Source organism: Lithobates pipiens, unplaced genomic scaffold, assembly GCF_037356315.1.
Source record: "Lithobates pipiens isolate NorthernLeopardFrog02 unplaced genomic scaffold, aLitPip1_a1.2 Scaffold_19, whole genome shotgun sequence".
NCBI classification, from domain to species: domain Eukaryota; kingdom Metazoa; phylum Chordata; class Amphibia; order Anura; family Ranidae; genus Lithobates; species Lithobates pipiens.
Window position 1 is genome coordinate 424,079,939 of NW_027507764.1, and position 15,904 is coordinate 424,095,842.

Here is a 15,904-nt window from a genome sequence, read left to right on the forward strand (position 1 = left end):
CTTATTTTCAGCAAAAGGCCTCTTGCTGAGAAATGTTAATAAACAAATTGCAGGTGGTAACTGATTTAAACTTTGCTTAATCCACCCCCTTAAGGCTAGGTTGCAGTATGTACGACCATAGGGCATGGCAAGGGGTCCGGTGCACCGTTTTCAGGTCTGAATTAGGTCTGGCCACCCTGGAGATGTATGAACCGGCTCCATTGAGAGCGGATGACACTCTCTTGTCAAATTGGATGAGAGGAAACCCACATCCTATTCACAATAGTGTGAACCTAGCCTTACAGCATATACTTACCTTTATTATGCTACCCCAATGCTCTACTTAGTGCCAGGAGCTGAAGGAAATACCCATGATTTCAAGGTATAGAGGAGCATTTGATGCAATGGGGTTGATTTACTAAAACTGGAAAGTGCTAAATCTTGTGCAGCTTTGCATAATACCCAATCAGCTTCTAACTTCATCTTGTTCAATTAAGCTTTGACTAAAAAAAAAAAACCCTGGAAGCTGATTGGCTGCCATGCACAGCTGCACCAGATTTTGCACTTTCCAGTTTTAGTAAATTAGGTTCCAGGTTTTTTTTTTTTTTAGTCAATGCTTAATTGAACAAGATGAAGTTATAAGCTGATTGTCTATCATGCAAAGCTGCACAAGATTTTTGCACTCTCCAGTTTTAGTCCATCAACTCCCAAGTGACAGAGCTCAAGCTATATAACACTGTCACAAGGGAACTCCATAGCTCCTTTTTTTTTCTACAACTCTAGCAAGACGTAGCCGTCACAGGACTTTCCTTCACTCCCAGTGGCTAAAAAGTCTGGTGGGTGAGGAAGAGTAATTATGCACTGCTAAGGATTGCTAGATTAAAGTGAGCATTTGGTCTACATGGGTAAAGCACAGGTTAATTTAGTGATTTTGTTTTTTCTTGCTCACCCCAAAAAAAAAATCACATAAAAGAATGACATTTAAGTGACGTTAAAATACCCTGGAAGGAAAACTTGATTGTACAAATCACTAAAATGAGAGATTGGTCTGAATTGTGGACAGATTTCTATGTATACTCTTTGCTGGCAAGATATAAGTCGCATTCATAACATAACTATCAGTGAATTGACAGTAAATCAGAGCAGAAACTGCCTCAATGTTTTTTTACATTTTTTTTTTTTTTTACCTTCCCAGTGGGTAATTTTATACAACTGTTTTGTTTGAGTAGCTTGGTCCGCAGCCAAGGTTCTGATGTGAGATCCGATTTTGGTTGCCAGGTAATGCATTAACCCTGACTGAGGGGTAAAACTTAATGACCTTCATTAAACTCTACAAATGAAACCTCCTCCTGCTTCTGCAGGTAGACTGCAGCATTAAGATGAAATTCTATGGAAAGTCTCACTGTTGTTCCGTCTCAATGTCAGAAGGAGGGAGAGCTGAGTGGCAGCTTTTTAAGAAGAAACACACATGAGCACATACAGTAAAAAGCATTCTAAGATGTCCACGTCTAATGGCAGACTTTTATAGCAATAAATAACCATTCAGTGAATGCCATTAGTTTTTGGGGCATTCCATCCCCTCATTACTGTGCATAAACAATTATATTTATTGAAGGTAATGTGCTGTGTAGTACATTATAACGATGCTCATTAACATGTGTAATCATCATTTAAATAGGCTTTACTACATTGTAACCTGATAATAGCATGAATACCCACTGTGCTATTAGCTTTTCAGGTCTCAAATAATACAGAAGGAGATTCAGGAAATATATAAAGAAGCATATGTATGTTTTTCTGAGCAAGTGAATCGGCAAGAACTACTCAAATCTGCAAGGGTTTCTTGTGTGAGTACATTGCTTATTGTGCAAAGCAATAATATACTGGATGAAGAGAGAGAGAGAGAGAGCAATTGGAAACAAATACAATTCACCTGTTACTAGTGTACTTTAAAGAGATTAGGGAAACATGGTGGCCACATTCCCATCTTAGTATAGCGCACTTATTAAAAAAAAAAGAAATCTGGATGGTACTGATCAACTAAGTGATATTCTGTCACATTAGTGGTTGTACAGGCTGAAGGTTTTTTTACCTTCATGCAAATGCATGAAGGATCGGGGCTGCTCTGTGCAAAACTATTGCACAGAGCAGGTAAGTATAACATGTTTGGTTTTTTTTATTTAAAAAAAAAAGGAACCTGTAATATTATATTATAGTGATTGTAAAGTGATTTATCAATAAAAATAACAAACATGTTAAACGTATCTGTTCTCTTACAGTGAATTTGCACAGAGCAGCCCAGATATTCATCTTCTTGGGTCCCTCTTCTATGCTCCTGGCCCCTCCCTCCTTTTGAGCTCCCCCACAGCAAGCAGCTTGCTATGGGGCACCCGAGCTAAGGCACAACTCCCTGTGTCCATTCAGACACCGAGTTGTGGGCCAGCCCCGCCCCCTCTTTCTCCTGATTCGCTCCCACTGCTGTCAAAGTCAGTCAGCCAAAGACACCATTGCTGTGTTTCAGTTAATCAGGAAGGAGAGTCTCGAATGGCAGAAACACTCATGGACATTGCTGAACAGAGATGGGGCTCAGGTAAGTATTAGGGGGTTCTTGGGCTGCTGCTTCACACAGAAGGCTTTTTATATTAATGCAGGCAATACGTTCAGATAATAAACCTTCTGACTTTACAACTCCTTTAAGTGATGTAGGAAGATAAAAGCCATCCTTGATTTATGTACCACATTTACACAAACACTATTTTTTAGCTTAAAGTATTATTTGGTTGTAAATGTGCCTGTTCTGCTTCCACAATCTAAGCGTGATTAAATTTCACACTCTATAACTGAAACGGTTGTGGTGAGATAGCTTAACTTACAGTCTCAGTAACTTGACAGACAATGACTCGATCCAAATGACATCTTGCAGATCGTAGAAAGCTTTATTTACAAAATGTGTGCAGATTATAACAGATGAACTTCAGATCACAGTGTGTCTATCTCCAACAGAATACAGTACATGTGGAGGCTAAAGTATGAAGAAGAATGGGGGGACTAACTACATAGAGCATCCCCAAGCTATGAAGTGAGGTAGGGACAAAATTATTAAAGGCAAACAGACAACAAAGGTGTAATATGAATGGGCCACTTACCACTGTATATGTAGAGAATGCCTTAGAATCTTGGGGGGCAAGGTGATGCCATCATAGCCAACTTTCGGCATCCAGGTGCAAAAGGTCCAGGAGTAATTTGCTAAGTTATGTTAAATTTGCTGAATGTTAAAAACATACTGTTTCTCTCTAACTTTTGTGTAATGCATAGACAGTTTGGAAGAACTTCCTGTGGATGTGTGCATGCTGCAGCGATAGCAGAGCATCTCAGTTTTACTGTAGAAATTATAGCAGAGCGTGCAAATACACTGTGCATTGGCACAGCTATTTGTAGACCAACTTGTGAGTGCACATCAGAGGGTGACAACATTGCAGCTGAACTCAACAAGTATTGTCACCTTTGAATACACCTAGCTGGTATGATCTAATTGAAAGCAAGTCTTTTGAGCAAAAAGGACCGAACATTTTGACATTACAGGAATGTGTGCAGCAACATACTTGGTGTAGGTGTTTTGGTGTAGATAAACTGTAATCACCAGCACTTTAGGTTCTTAAACAGAAACATGTAACTAAAGAAACCATGGCAACACAAGGCGTTTTCTGAATTGTCATTATGTACAGAATGCCACTATTTTCTTGGCTAACTGCTATGTTGAGCAGGTTTTGTCTTAATACAATATATAGGTTGATCATTTGATCATAGCAGACGCATACTCCCACTCAGCACCCAGTGCATTCAAGGGATGCAAGTTTCACCTTCAACATAGCAGCAAGTGGTAAAATCCTGCAAAGGAAACATTTTAAAAGTTCTATGAAGCTGCTCAGGGGCACATAGGGAAGTAAATGTACTTGCAGTGCCCTATGAGTTCTGGGAATCATTCAGTTTAGCAAGAGCCATATTAGATATAACTTGCTCTATCAGCTTGTGAGAGAGGGGAAGGACCCCCCAATGAAGTCATAGTAATGTCTGCCTTGTGGGTTACCCCCTTGGTCTGCTCTTGAGTAAACAACTCCAGCTTGCCATGGTGCATTTATTTATTCATTAAAATGCTTAACCTACGCAGTCTTACCTGAAGGTCTTGATGTGCAAAACAATACATTGACATTAAAAGACCTTAGGAGAGCCAACATACCAACATAACAACATACAAAATCCTCCTCTCTCACATTCTTCGGCATCCTGGCTTAAACATAAGAAAAGCCATTAGTGAGCAGGGGAGAAGAAATGTTTCTCATGGCTATAATGAGTGGGATTCAGAGCACATCCAGGACCAGTAGAGGTCAGCTAAGTGAAAAATTATAAGGGGGTACCACCATCCTAATGAAATGCAAAATGGGGAGTAGAGAGAGTTCCCAAAACTAGTCTCCACTAAGAAAAAAAAGGACTATCTCAGTACCGATAAGGCAATATACACATTAAAGATAAAAATTGTATTTTATTTTACATATAAAAAAAGACTATACATGCGTTCCAATAATCAATACAAAACAATGTAAAAACAAGAGGCATTGATACAGTTATGTAGATACTTGAATGCTCCAAGATTGGAGTCAAAGTATAGAAGGTCCTCATGGGACATATGATGACCGCTTCATCAGGAGGATGAATATACAATAGAAGTAACAGATTATAACAAAACACAGTAACAAAAGACATAGTTGTACATAGGTGTAGTAAGGCCACACGCATATGCAAAATAGGTATGAAGTGTTTAATAATATAAAGGGAAAAGGCAAAAGGACTGGGTGCACAGCTGCTTACCTGAGAGTCCAAACACAGATGCACAGCCAGAACGCCGCAGGGTTCCCCTATGGCAGATATGGGGGATGTGTAGAGGGGGGTGATAAATCTTCCACAATAACTAAACAAAATATGTATATAAAAAAGTGTTGCGCAATGAAAAATGGACTGAGAAGGAAGAGGAGAGGATAAGGAGGGGGGGCGGGGAGAGAGGGGATAGGGTAAGAAGGAAGGGGGGAGGAAAAGGGGAATGGGGCTAGGAAGGAAGTGGAAGGGGCAGGCATAAAGCGAGGGGGGGAGGGGAAGAAAAGAGAAGGGAGGGGGAATGGAAAGGTACCCGCCAAAGAAAACAAGGTATTGCTGGACATGCACTCCAAACGCAAGGAAATCCAGGGAAAAGGGTGTGCAACCATTACTAGTAAAACGTAAGCGTATTCAAGTTAGACAATGGCACAAAAGTAAATTGAATCATAACAATTATCAAACAAAAAACGTATATAGTTTATAAAATATTGGTATCCCTAATATATTTGCAATGGACTGAGTTACAGGACAAGATTAGGCAAAGGCCAGTTCCACACACAGAAGCCATAGTGGGCAATATATAGAGTCACAAGGAAGATCACCAGATTTCATGAAAATGGTTTATATGATAGCTAGGATAGCAATACAACTTTTTTAAGACTGAGTACAAGTACCGATACTTTTTTTCAAGTGCTCCTGATACTGATTACCGATACTTTTTTAAATGTCATGTGACAGTGGCACTAATTAGCAGCACGGATGGGCAATGATGAGGCGTGGACTGAGTAAGTCGTTTTTTTACAATTTAATTTTTTACAATTCATTTTTTATAATTATTTACAATATATATATATATATATATATATATATATATATATATATATATATATATATATACATATACATATATCTTTTTTTTACAATGCTTTCTTTTTTGGGGAGGGGGGGTGGACAGTCAGTGTCAGTGTTTTTTTATTTTATTTTATGTTTTTATTATTTTTACAATTTTACTTTAAAATATTTATTTATTATGTTTCCTTTTTTTAAATGTTCTTTTTTTATTCATTATTTTATTGTTGGGGGTTAGAAGGGCTTTTGGTGAGATGTCAGGGGTCATCGGTGCGGCAGTGGGGGGAAGTTATAATCACGGATCTCCCTGTGTGGCTTTCAATAAAGCAACGGAAAGCCGCAGAAGGGAGAGGAGTGGAAGCGGCTGTCAGCTGCTTTATTGAAAGCCACACAGGGAGATCAGTGATTATAACTTCCCCTGCCGCCGCACCGATGACCCCTGACATCTCACCAAGAGCCCTCCTAACCCCCAACAATAAACATCATAACCAACAATAAAATCATCCCTGAGTGTCCAAGTATCAGACTAGGTATCGAGAGCATTTGCAGGTACTCCTGCAAATACTCGGTATCTGCACAGATACCGATACTAGCATCGGTGCAACCCTAATGATAACATCTCATTGAGGCCCGGTGGAATGGTGGCATTAATCTTTTCAATCCACAGGGTCTCACGTTGCAAAATAGCCCATCCCCAATCACCCCTTCTTTGACTCTGAGGAACCACCACCAGGACCAAAAAGTTACTATCTGCCGGTCAATTTAATGATATAATCAAATATGGTGACCAACTGTGGTAAATTTGCCACTGGTAGATTAGTAAAGGTGATCTCCTATAGGTTGGTGGAATTTCTGAATGGTTTTGCCCACGTAAAAGGTATTGCAAATCATTAAATAAATGGCCCCCATTGAGCTGCAAATGGCAGGGGTACATGGTGAAAAAATGTCACCATTGGGTAGCTTATATGTAGTGCCCTCAAGTAACCAAGGGCAACATGGGTATTGTCCACATTAGTAAGTGCCGCTGAACCTGGATAGAGATTATACTGTGGTGTTATAGTGACTGCTGGTTAAGCGGTCTCTTGGGGAGGAGGCTCTTCGAAAGACTAGTTCGGGGTAGTCCTAATATGTTTTTCCAGAACAACAGAGAGGATTTTCCGGAGTTGACGGCGATGGGCTGAGTATTTGGTAATAACCCTAACTGTCAGAATGTTGTAATTTTGGGGGGTCATAAAGTAACAAGGTTCTCCTACGTGACAAGGCACGATTGTAGGCCTTTCTGAGGTTGGTCCGCGAATAGCCCCTAAGTAAAAGGAGATCTCATAGTAGAGCAGCCTGTGCCTGGAAATTCTCCTCCCTTGTGCAGTTTCTACGTATCCACAGATATTGTGCGTATGGAATACTGTGAACAAGGGTCTTGGTGTAGGCACTGGAGGCATGTAGAAAGGTGTTGCCTGCTGTGGCCTTACGTTAGAGATCAGTACCAATGGTTCCATCAGATTGTTTGATGATAGTTAGATCCATAAATGGGATCTACTTATCATCAAAGGTAAAAGTAAACTTTAGGTTAAAGCTATTGATGTTAAGATGTTTAATGAATTCCAAAACACATAAGGAACAGATCATCAATATATCTACCAAAGGAGGACATGGTCAAAAATGTATCTGCCTTTCCCAGCCATCCAAATAGAGATTTGGAGCACATGAGGGCCCCATTGCGACCCTCTGGGTCTGCAAATAAAGTTAAGGTAGGGTAAAAGTATTCCTCTTCAAAAAAAAAGTAGAGTACTTTCAGGATGAAATCATTGAAGGGACAAGTGTTCTGGTCCTGCTCCATCAGGAAGGATTCAGTCATCCAAACACCCTGCTCATGGGGGATACTCAAATACAAGGCTTTGATATCTATAGCCACGAGCAGGGTGTCTGGAGGAATCTGAATTCCTTCAATGTGCTTGAAGAGGTCAGTGGTATCACATATGTGAGAGGGTAGACCCTGACCATGAGATATAAGAAAAGCATCTATAAATTTACTGAGGATACAACATTTTTATGAGTTTTGCATAATGTATAAAAGGTAGGGACATGTGGGAATTTAGGGAAGAGATAATCGAATCAAGTCTATCAAACCTTGACAGAACGCATCTGTGCATATGCTCCAGAGTTCACCAGCAAAACTCTGAACCAGTTTCGAAGGGATGGGTTTGTACCAGGTCTGATTACTCAGAATATCATAGCACATAGATTGATACTGGGCATGGGACATAAGACAATATTACCGCCATTATCAGACAGTTCTATGACAATGTCTGTACATCTGTAAATCGGTGAACCTATGCAATTTCAATTTTACTTTTTTCAAAGGAATGGGTTGGGCCTGTTGTTGACCATTAGTGGGCCAATTAGACGATACAGATCTCTGAGAGTCCTTCCTCATAAAGTAACATGAAGAGTACGAAATTCTTCTATTGTGAAATGTTTAGTCCATTCGGCTAGTTCACATTCTAAATTGACTTTATGTCAGTCTTGGTCAAATATAAATTTGAATTTGAATGAACCTTGAGGGAGTCTAATGGACAGAATCCCAAACCCAATTGGAGTACAAAGATCTCATCAGGTGTTAATTCAATGGACGTGAGATTGATAATGTTTAACTGTGTGGAGTTGTTGGGGTGTTCGGGAGAGGAAGAGGAGGTTTGAGGACAAAAGAATTAAGGTTGCTTTGTTGTTTTTTTGGGGTTTTTTTTGTGTTGAGGTTGCTTTGTTGTATGGTAGAGAAATGAACGTTCAATTCAAGGGAAACAGCTCTGGTGGACATTCCTGCAGTCAGCATGCCAATTGCACGCTCCCTTAAAATTTGCGACATCTGTGGCATTGTGCTGTGTGATAAAACTGCACATTTTAGAGTGGCCTTTTATTGTGGCCAGCCTAAGGCACACCTGTGCTGTCTAATCAGCATCTTGATATACCATACCTGTGAGGTGGATGGATTATCTAGGCAAAGGAGAAGTGCTCACTAACACAGATTTAGACGGATTTGTGTACAATATTTGAGAGAAAAAGGCCTTTTGTGTACATAGAAAAAGTTGTAGATCTTTGAGTTCAGCTTATGATAAATAGGGGCCAACACAAAAGTGTTGCGTTTATAATTTTGCTCAGTGAGTACATATATATCTTGATATATATAAAGCTGTAATGGACAGGATGCTTTGTGCAGCAAAAAAATATCCCCCCTGTCATCTTAAATGGGGCCACGCCACAACTGCCCAACAACCATGTACAATGCATGCAGTTGTGGCTTTTAAGGGGTTAAAACAGGGCGAGCCTCCTCATTACCTGTAAAACATTCTCTTAAGAGCGATGCACAGGGGATTGCTTTCAGAGGGCATCACAAGTGCAAAATAGCACTTAAGGAGGTAGCAAAGTTGAAGAATTGACTCTGAAAATAACTGGGAAATTTGTTTCCTAAGCAAAGGTGTTTTTTTTGTTTTTTGTTTTTTATTACTCTGACATGCAATTTGCCCTGAAAGGAAAATTATCTCCATGGCTTTAAATGTTAAAATATACCAAGAAAATGATCTGCATGGTGCATTCTAAGATACCAGTAAAAAGGGATACATTGATATCTGATTATACTATTTATAATATTTTACTCCCTAAATATTTGGTTACATATCCCTTAAAATAGTAAAAGAAATGGTTTTGAGACATTGGTATTATAGAGGAATACGAGTGATTAGAGGTGGACTCTCTCTGTCTCAAAATCAACTTCTCATACAGTAACCCTTTATAGTTTATATAGGATATATATAGAATCTTTCATCTTAAAATAAATCAGTAACAGTATTTAGGAAGGAAGGGTATATTTCAACGTATCAATATGGACTTCAAAACAAATATTGTATTTAAACCACATACAGTACATGCATTTTGGGGCATCTGGATGTTCCAGAGAGTTGACTTAGTTTAAAACTGGAGGTTAGTAGAACACTGATCCCCGCTAGAAAATTGATTACACAAAAATGGAGTTTGCTATATCCCCCAATGGTGTGTAAATTTTGTCATTTAATTTGAAATTGTAACAGTTGACTCTTCAACATGGGGAGCTTGAATTAATTTCAGAATGTCTGTTCAGCATGGCTTCAGACACCAGGCTTAACACCAGATGATTTAGTTGTCTGACCAGTCTGAGCCCAGTTAAAGGAGTTTTATGATCACAGCATACACTTTCATTTTATACCATCAACTTTGCAATACTCAAACCAACAATAGTTATTTTTGACAATCACTAATATAAGCTTACTTGAAAAATTTCCTTTCATGTTGTGAGTTCTGCCTGTCTGCTGGCCATCTATTTCCACAACTTCCTGGATTACCTGCAAGCTTTGCAGCTTCATTCCTCTTTCCTTCTCCTCTCAAAGGACCTCTGGGGACCATACAGATTGGTGGTGAGCATCGTGGACAGGAGGAAAGGTAAGTATTTAAACCCTTTTTACAGGTATGTGTTATACAAGAGGCTTTGCTAAAACAACAGGGTTACCTTAAGCTGCGTACATACGATCAAACAATCCGGTGGAAAAGTCCAGTAGACTCAAGTCCGCCTGACAATCCCTCCGTGTGTGGGCTCCAGCTGACTTTTTTTACCCAAAAGTCCAGCGGACTAAGAAAGTAGTTTTGCACCTAAATATGTCTGCCGGACTCGCATTTCAGCGGACAATACGGCCGTGTGTGTGCTAGTCTGCCGTACTTTTGAAATGAACTAACTTTTCCCGCCCAGAGAAAAGTCCGCTCATTTTGAGCGCGGCTCCAGGTAGCCCGGAACTAGCAAAGGAAGCGTCGCTGGCCCCGTCACCTGGTATGGAGTTAAAGGGGAAGCTCTACACCGAAAAAACAGCATTGGGGTCCCCCTCTAGGTCCATATCAGACCCTTATCCGAGTACGCTACCTGGACAGTCAGGAAAGGGGGTGGTGACGAGCGAGCGCCCCCCTCTCCTGAGCCTTACCAGGCCACGTGCCCTCAACATGGGGGGTGCTTTGGGGAAGGCACCCCAAAGCACCTTGTCCCCATGTTGATGAGGACAAGGGCCTCTTCCCGACAACCCTGGCCGTTGGTTGTCAGGGTCTGCGGGCGGGGGGCTTATCGGAATCCGGGAGCCCCCTTTAATAAGAGGGCCCTGGATACCGCTCCCCCCACCCTATGTGAATGAATATGGGATACAATGTACCCCTACCCATTCACCTGTGAAAAAAACGTAAAAAAAACACAACACACAAGGTTTAAAAATAAGGGTCTTATATGGACCCAGGGGGACCCCCACGCCATTTTTTCAGCGTAGGGCTTCCCCTTTAACGCCATACCAGGTGAGGAGGCCAGCGACGCTTCCTTCACTAGTCCCGGCTACCTGTAGCCACATTCAAAATGAACAGACTTTCCTCCCTGTATGTGGGCAAGTCTGTTCATTTCAAAAATACGGCGGATAGTCCGGGGGACTAAGTCCGCCGGACCTAGTCCACCACAAAAGTACCGTGTGTGGGCAGGTAGCTCGTTCAGAAAGTCCGGCGGACAGTCCGGCGGTTTGTCCACCAAACTTAGTCCGCCAGATAGTCTGATACGTGTGTACACGGCATTAGAGCTACTATTCAGCCTTTCAGCCTACTACCCCCCCCCCCCCCCCACCCCAACTAATCACTATCATCTTTTGATGCTTAAAACTAACATTTTTATTCCTTTCTTGACCTCAGGTACATGCTTAGTCTTGCCGCTACTGCACTCAGTTCCACCATACAATGGTGTTTTGTTATCATAGGAGAGCGCAGCTTAGACACAGTTTACTATGCTTCAGTTATGAATGGACACAGTGAGTGAGTGTGTTCACTATGTTCATTTAGAAAAGGAAGGAGCTTGTAAATTACATAATTACATATTAGCTGGGCATCAGGGGTAATTGGCACTACACATAGTGATTATTATGTGCCAAGGCACACCTGGCACACCCCCTGCACACACTTATGATTGTTATGATACTCAACTGTCCAATGAGACCAGAGGATTTATTGGAACTTGCAGCAGTGTTTGAACTTAAACAGCGGTCAATGAGATAATTGTTCTTGACTGCTAAATAGTGAGTCTAGGGTTAGCCATCTGGGGTGCAGGGTTTATTTCTTAATTGGGGCAGATCATGCAGAGTCTATACTTAGGTTAGACTCTCCGGCACACAGAATACAGCTTACTTACAGGTACTAAAAGCTGCTTACAAGTTTTTTGGCATTTTTTGTGAGCTGATAGATTTACTTCAAACAGGGTAGCAGCCCAGCAAGTGGAAACTGAAGTAGTGATTTTTTCAGGTCAGGGCATGCCTTAACACACTCCGCAGAACTTTCTTTGGGGGGGGGGGGGGGGCATCATTTTAAGGTTACCCATGCTCCGTACCTTTTTGACAATGTCATGAAGGGGAGGGGCTTAGTCATTACCACAACAGATTTATTGCAATACATTGCAATATAAAAAGATGTACATTCTCTAGGCTATTTATATGGTCATGGTAAGCCTGAGTAACTTCCAATACAAAGGGAAGATGAATTATCTCTTATATAACACATATATGATCGTTCCAGAAATAGCTGTTCCAACTTTCCAATATATATTATGCTCCTCCTATTTGTAACTGCTGTTACCTGTGGTTCTTCACTGTTGAAATATATGCCAGTGCCACTTGACTTCAAGATTTCCTGTGATGAGTTGTAAGTGGCTTAGGCAGCGACGAGTCCTCCTTGCTTCCTCCTCCTCCTCCTTCATATAAGCGTTTCTACACCACCCTATCCACTTGAGTGGGCGGTGCCAGCCAGTGGCCAGATCTACATCTCAAAGTCTACACTGTGCAGACTGGAGGCTGAAGCCAAGCAGCCGAGCTGAGGCCTGAGCAAGCCATTGCATTGGATGATCAGGGGTGAGGGAGGGATAGTCTGATTCAGATCATTGTCAGAGAGCAGCTGCAGTCACTCTGCAAACTCAAAAAGTCAGCGGCGGCTGCGGCGGACCCTGCAAGGACCCTTGCCGATTCCAGGGGGCACTTGCCCCCCCTTGCAGACGCCCATGCTATCATGTTGTATAGAAGAGTCCATGGCAAGGAATTACTCCAGAAATTTTATTTTCACATATCTTATACAAAAGTGGGGAAATCATTTTTTTTTTCGTAATGTGATCTTTCAAATCTCAGCTTTGATGTCACTAGACCAGCATATTATTATTTACCCTTGGATTCATATTAGACAGATTTTAGGCATTGACATGAGAAGGTGTTTCAGATTAGTTATTCTTACCAGATGAAAAGAGGGGATCAGTGGTGTTCCCTGCTTAACGTGAATGCTATTCTGCAACAATGTAGAAAGTAAGATTGTGGATATGGGTGCTGAACTGATAAAGGTGGGGGCATTCTTGACACATGGCTCTATTTTGTGAGTAGTACTTAGCTTGATGTAAATGCTCCAAAAAGCAGGAAAATTATCTTAGAGTGAAGCATTTATAAATAAAAAAAAATAAAATAAATATAAATAAATATATATATATATATATATATATATATATACATACAGTTTACGTAACACCAGATGAAGAACAGCAACATTTTATCACAAGCTGATCGAAGATAGCTGTTAATGCAATGTAGCCCTCAATTTCATAATAAACAATCTCCTGATTTCAGCTCACCTTCGTCCCTTAGTACAGCACCTGGATTTCACAGAAACCAGAGGAAATCACATTCCTTCTTATTCTTGAACAGATGGCTAATGAGGAACAAGCACATAAAAATCTGGGTACAGGATTAGACTTTGCAAGAAGTGCTGTTTAACTGAATGGAATCACCTGTGAGCAATTTACTGCCTGATTAACATGCCACATTTTGTAAAGAAAACCTAACAAGAAATATACAACATCAATGTGTATTTGAGTGTGTCCAACGTCTACAATATTTCAAACACTAGAAGTATAACAGATTACATTTGAGCTGGTTTTGTTATCAATGATATGTATCCACATTTTTTATGATCAGTTATTAGGTATGAAGTAAGCATTTGATAATGATCTACACAAAAGTAGTATCTACACCAAGCCCAGAAAATATTTATAAAAATACAGTATATGGAAATCTTAAAGCTTAAAAATGTATAACATACACATTGGAAGATTACAGTACTACATTTTGCAAATTTTTTGCTCATCAGTACATTTGTCAGAACTGTATATCCTATTGAATCTTACATATTTAGCTTAATGTCTGTGTGCAGTATGTCCATGAAGTATTACATTTAGGCATTGTGCACTGCATGTATTAGATAGGCATGGGCAACAATATGTACTATAGGGGACTGAGGCACTAAATATAATAGAGGAGCATGAGGGACTACATTGGTGGCATGAATAAAGGGGAGTGACCTGTACATGCTTGATTTTCGATCTCACTGGTGATATCGATACTGGAGTTAAAGTTGCCACTCCCCTTTTATGTTTTTTTTTTTTCCTTACATGTACTGCCTTAAAAAACACACACTCTCACTGCCAGCAAATTTACAATTTATTGCTGGAAACATCACATCTGATGCCACCCTCCAGGTCCCTCAGCTTCTACACATGATATCAGGAGGCAGGACATCTCTTCTGGGTGACACGGCACTTCCAGCCCCCTGGTGACACTGCACTGTACATGCAAGTGTACTCAAGACTGTTCAGTGTATGCTCAGTGTGCCCAAGATTTCCCCAAAGCCTTCTGGTTCTGGGATGAATGCCGTGTGTGTCCCAGGAGGCTTCAGAAAGGGAGGGAAATGTCCTTCTTGTCTAGGCGAGAAAAGCAACAAGAGTGCACTTGAGCCCCTAAAAGGGGTATTTAGGTTAAGCGAAAAAATTAAATTTCTGATTTTGTGACAGGAAGGGGAGGAGGAAGAAAAATATTTAATGTGTGTAATGAGGGTGTAGGTCCACTTTAGGTTGGCCATACCCTGATCAGGACTGGCCAAATTTTGATCAGTGTTTTGCTCTACCTGCTCAACAGAAGTTGATAGTTTGAACGACTTCTGTGGAAAGAACATGGTAATGTTGATAATCTTTCCTCAGCCAGTGACTTCTGCCAATAAACTGCAGCCACTGATCTGTGTATTTTGGCAAGGGTGGGTGCAGCTTTTAGAATACATTGTCCCAGTGTGGGGGGATTCCTCTATCTACCTTGTTTATGTGGATGGAGGAATCTGTTATTTGATTTTCATTCTGCCCACTGTCTAAAAAATTTAACTAGATGTGTATAGCCAGCTTAAAGGGGCTGTAAACCCTTAAGGTTTTTCACCTGAATGCATTCTATGTATTAAGGTGAAAAACCTTCTATAGTGCAGCAGCCCTTCAGAGTCCCCCTTTTATTTACCTGAACTCGATCATTCCAGCAACAGGGACAAGCACAGCAGCTCCAGCCACTGTCTTGGGTCCTCATTGGATAGATTGATAGCAGCAGGAGCCACAGGCTCCCGCTGCTGTCAATCAAATCCAGTGACACAGGAGCCGGAGCGGGCCGAGTCCTGCTGTCTGTGTCGATGGATGCAGCAGTAGGACTAAGGAGCGCACCCGCACGAGTGCCCTCATGGAATGCGACTCTCCGTGGGGGCACTCGAGAAGAGGAGGAACCAGGAGTGCCACTGAGGGACCTCCAAAGAGGAGGATCAGGGCTGCTCTCTGCAAAACACTTGCACAGAGAAGGTAAGTATTCAATGTTTGTTATTTTTTTTAAACTAACCTTTACAACCCTTTTAAGCTGTGTGTGATGGAGCGCAGATCTCACTGGTAGCAATGAGCTGTGTGTTCTGGATTGTAGCTCTCTCTGATGGCATTCATACTGGAGAGTGAGCTACTGTATGTCTTCTGGATTGCAAATCTCACAGCTGGCATGGATAATGTAGAGTGAGTTTTGCATTCAGGGGTTCAGCATTCAGAAGTGTCATGGATATTGGGTAGTGAGCTGCATGTGCTGGATGCAGATCTTAAAGAGTAACTCCACTTTTGTCGAAAAAAAAAAACATTCCCCACTGGTTGATCTATGTACATTGCAAGGTTTTTAACAAATGTTGTTCCAGATTCCTACCTTATTATTATTCTGAAGAACAGCTGTTTGTCCATGAGCAGAGATAATCTGTATGGAAGTGGTTTTTATAATAACCAATCAATTACTGC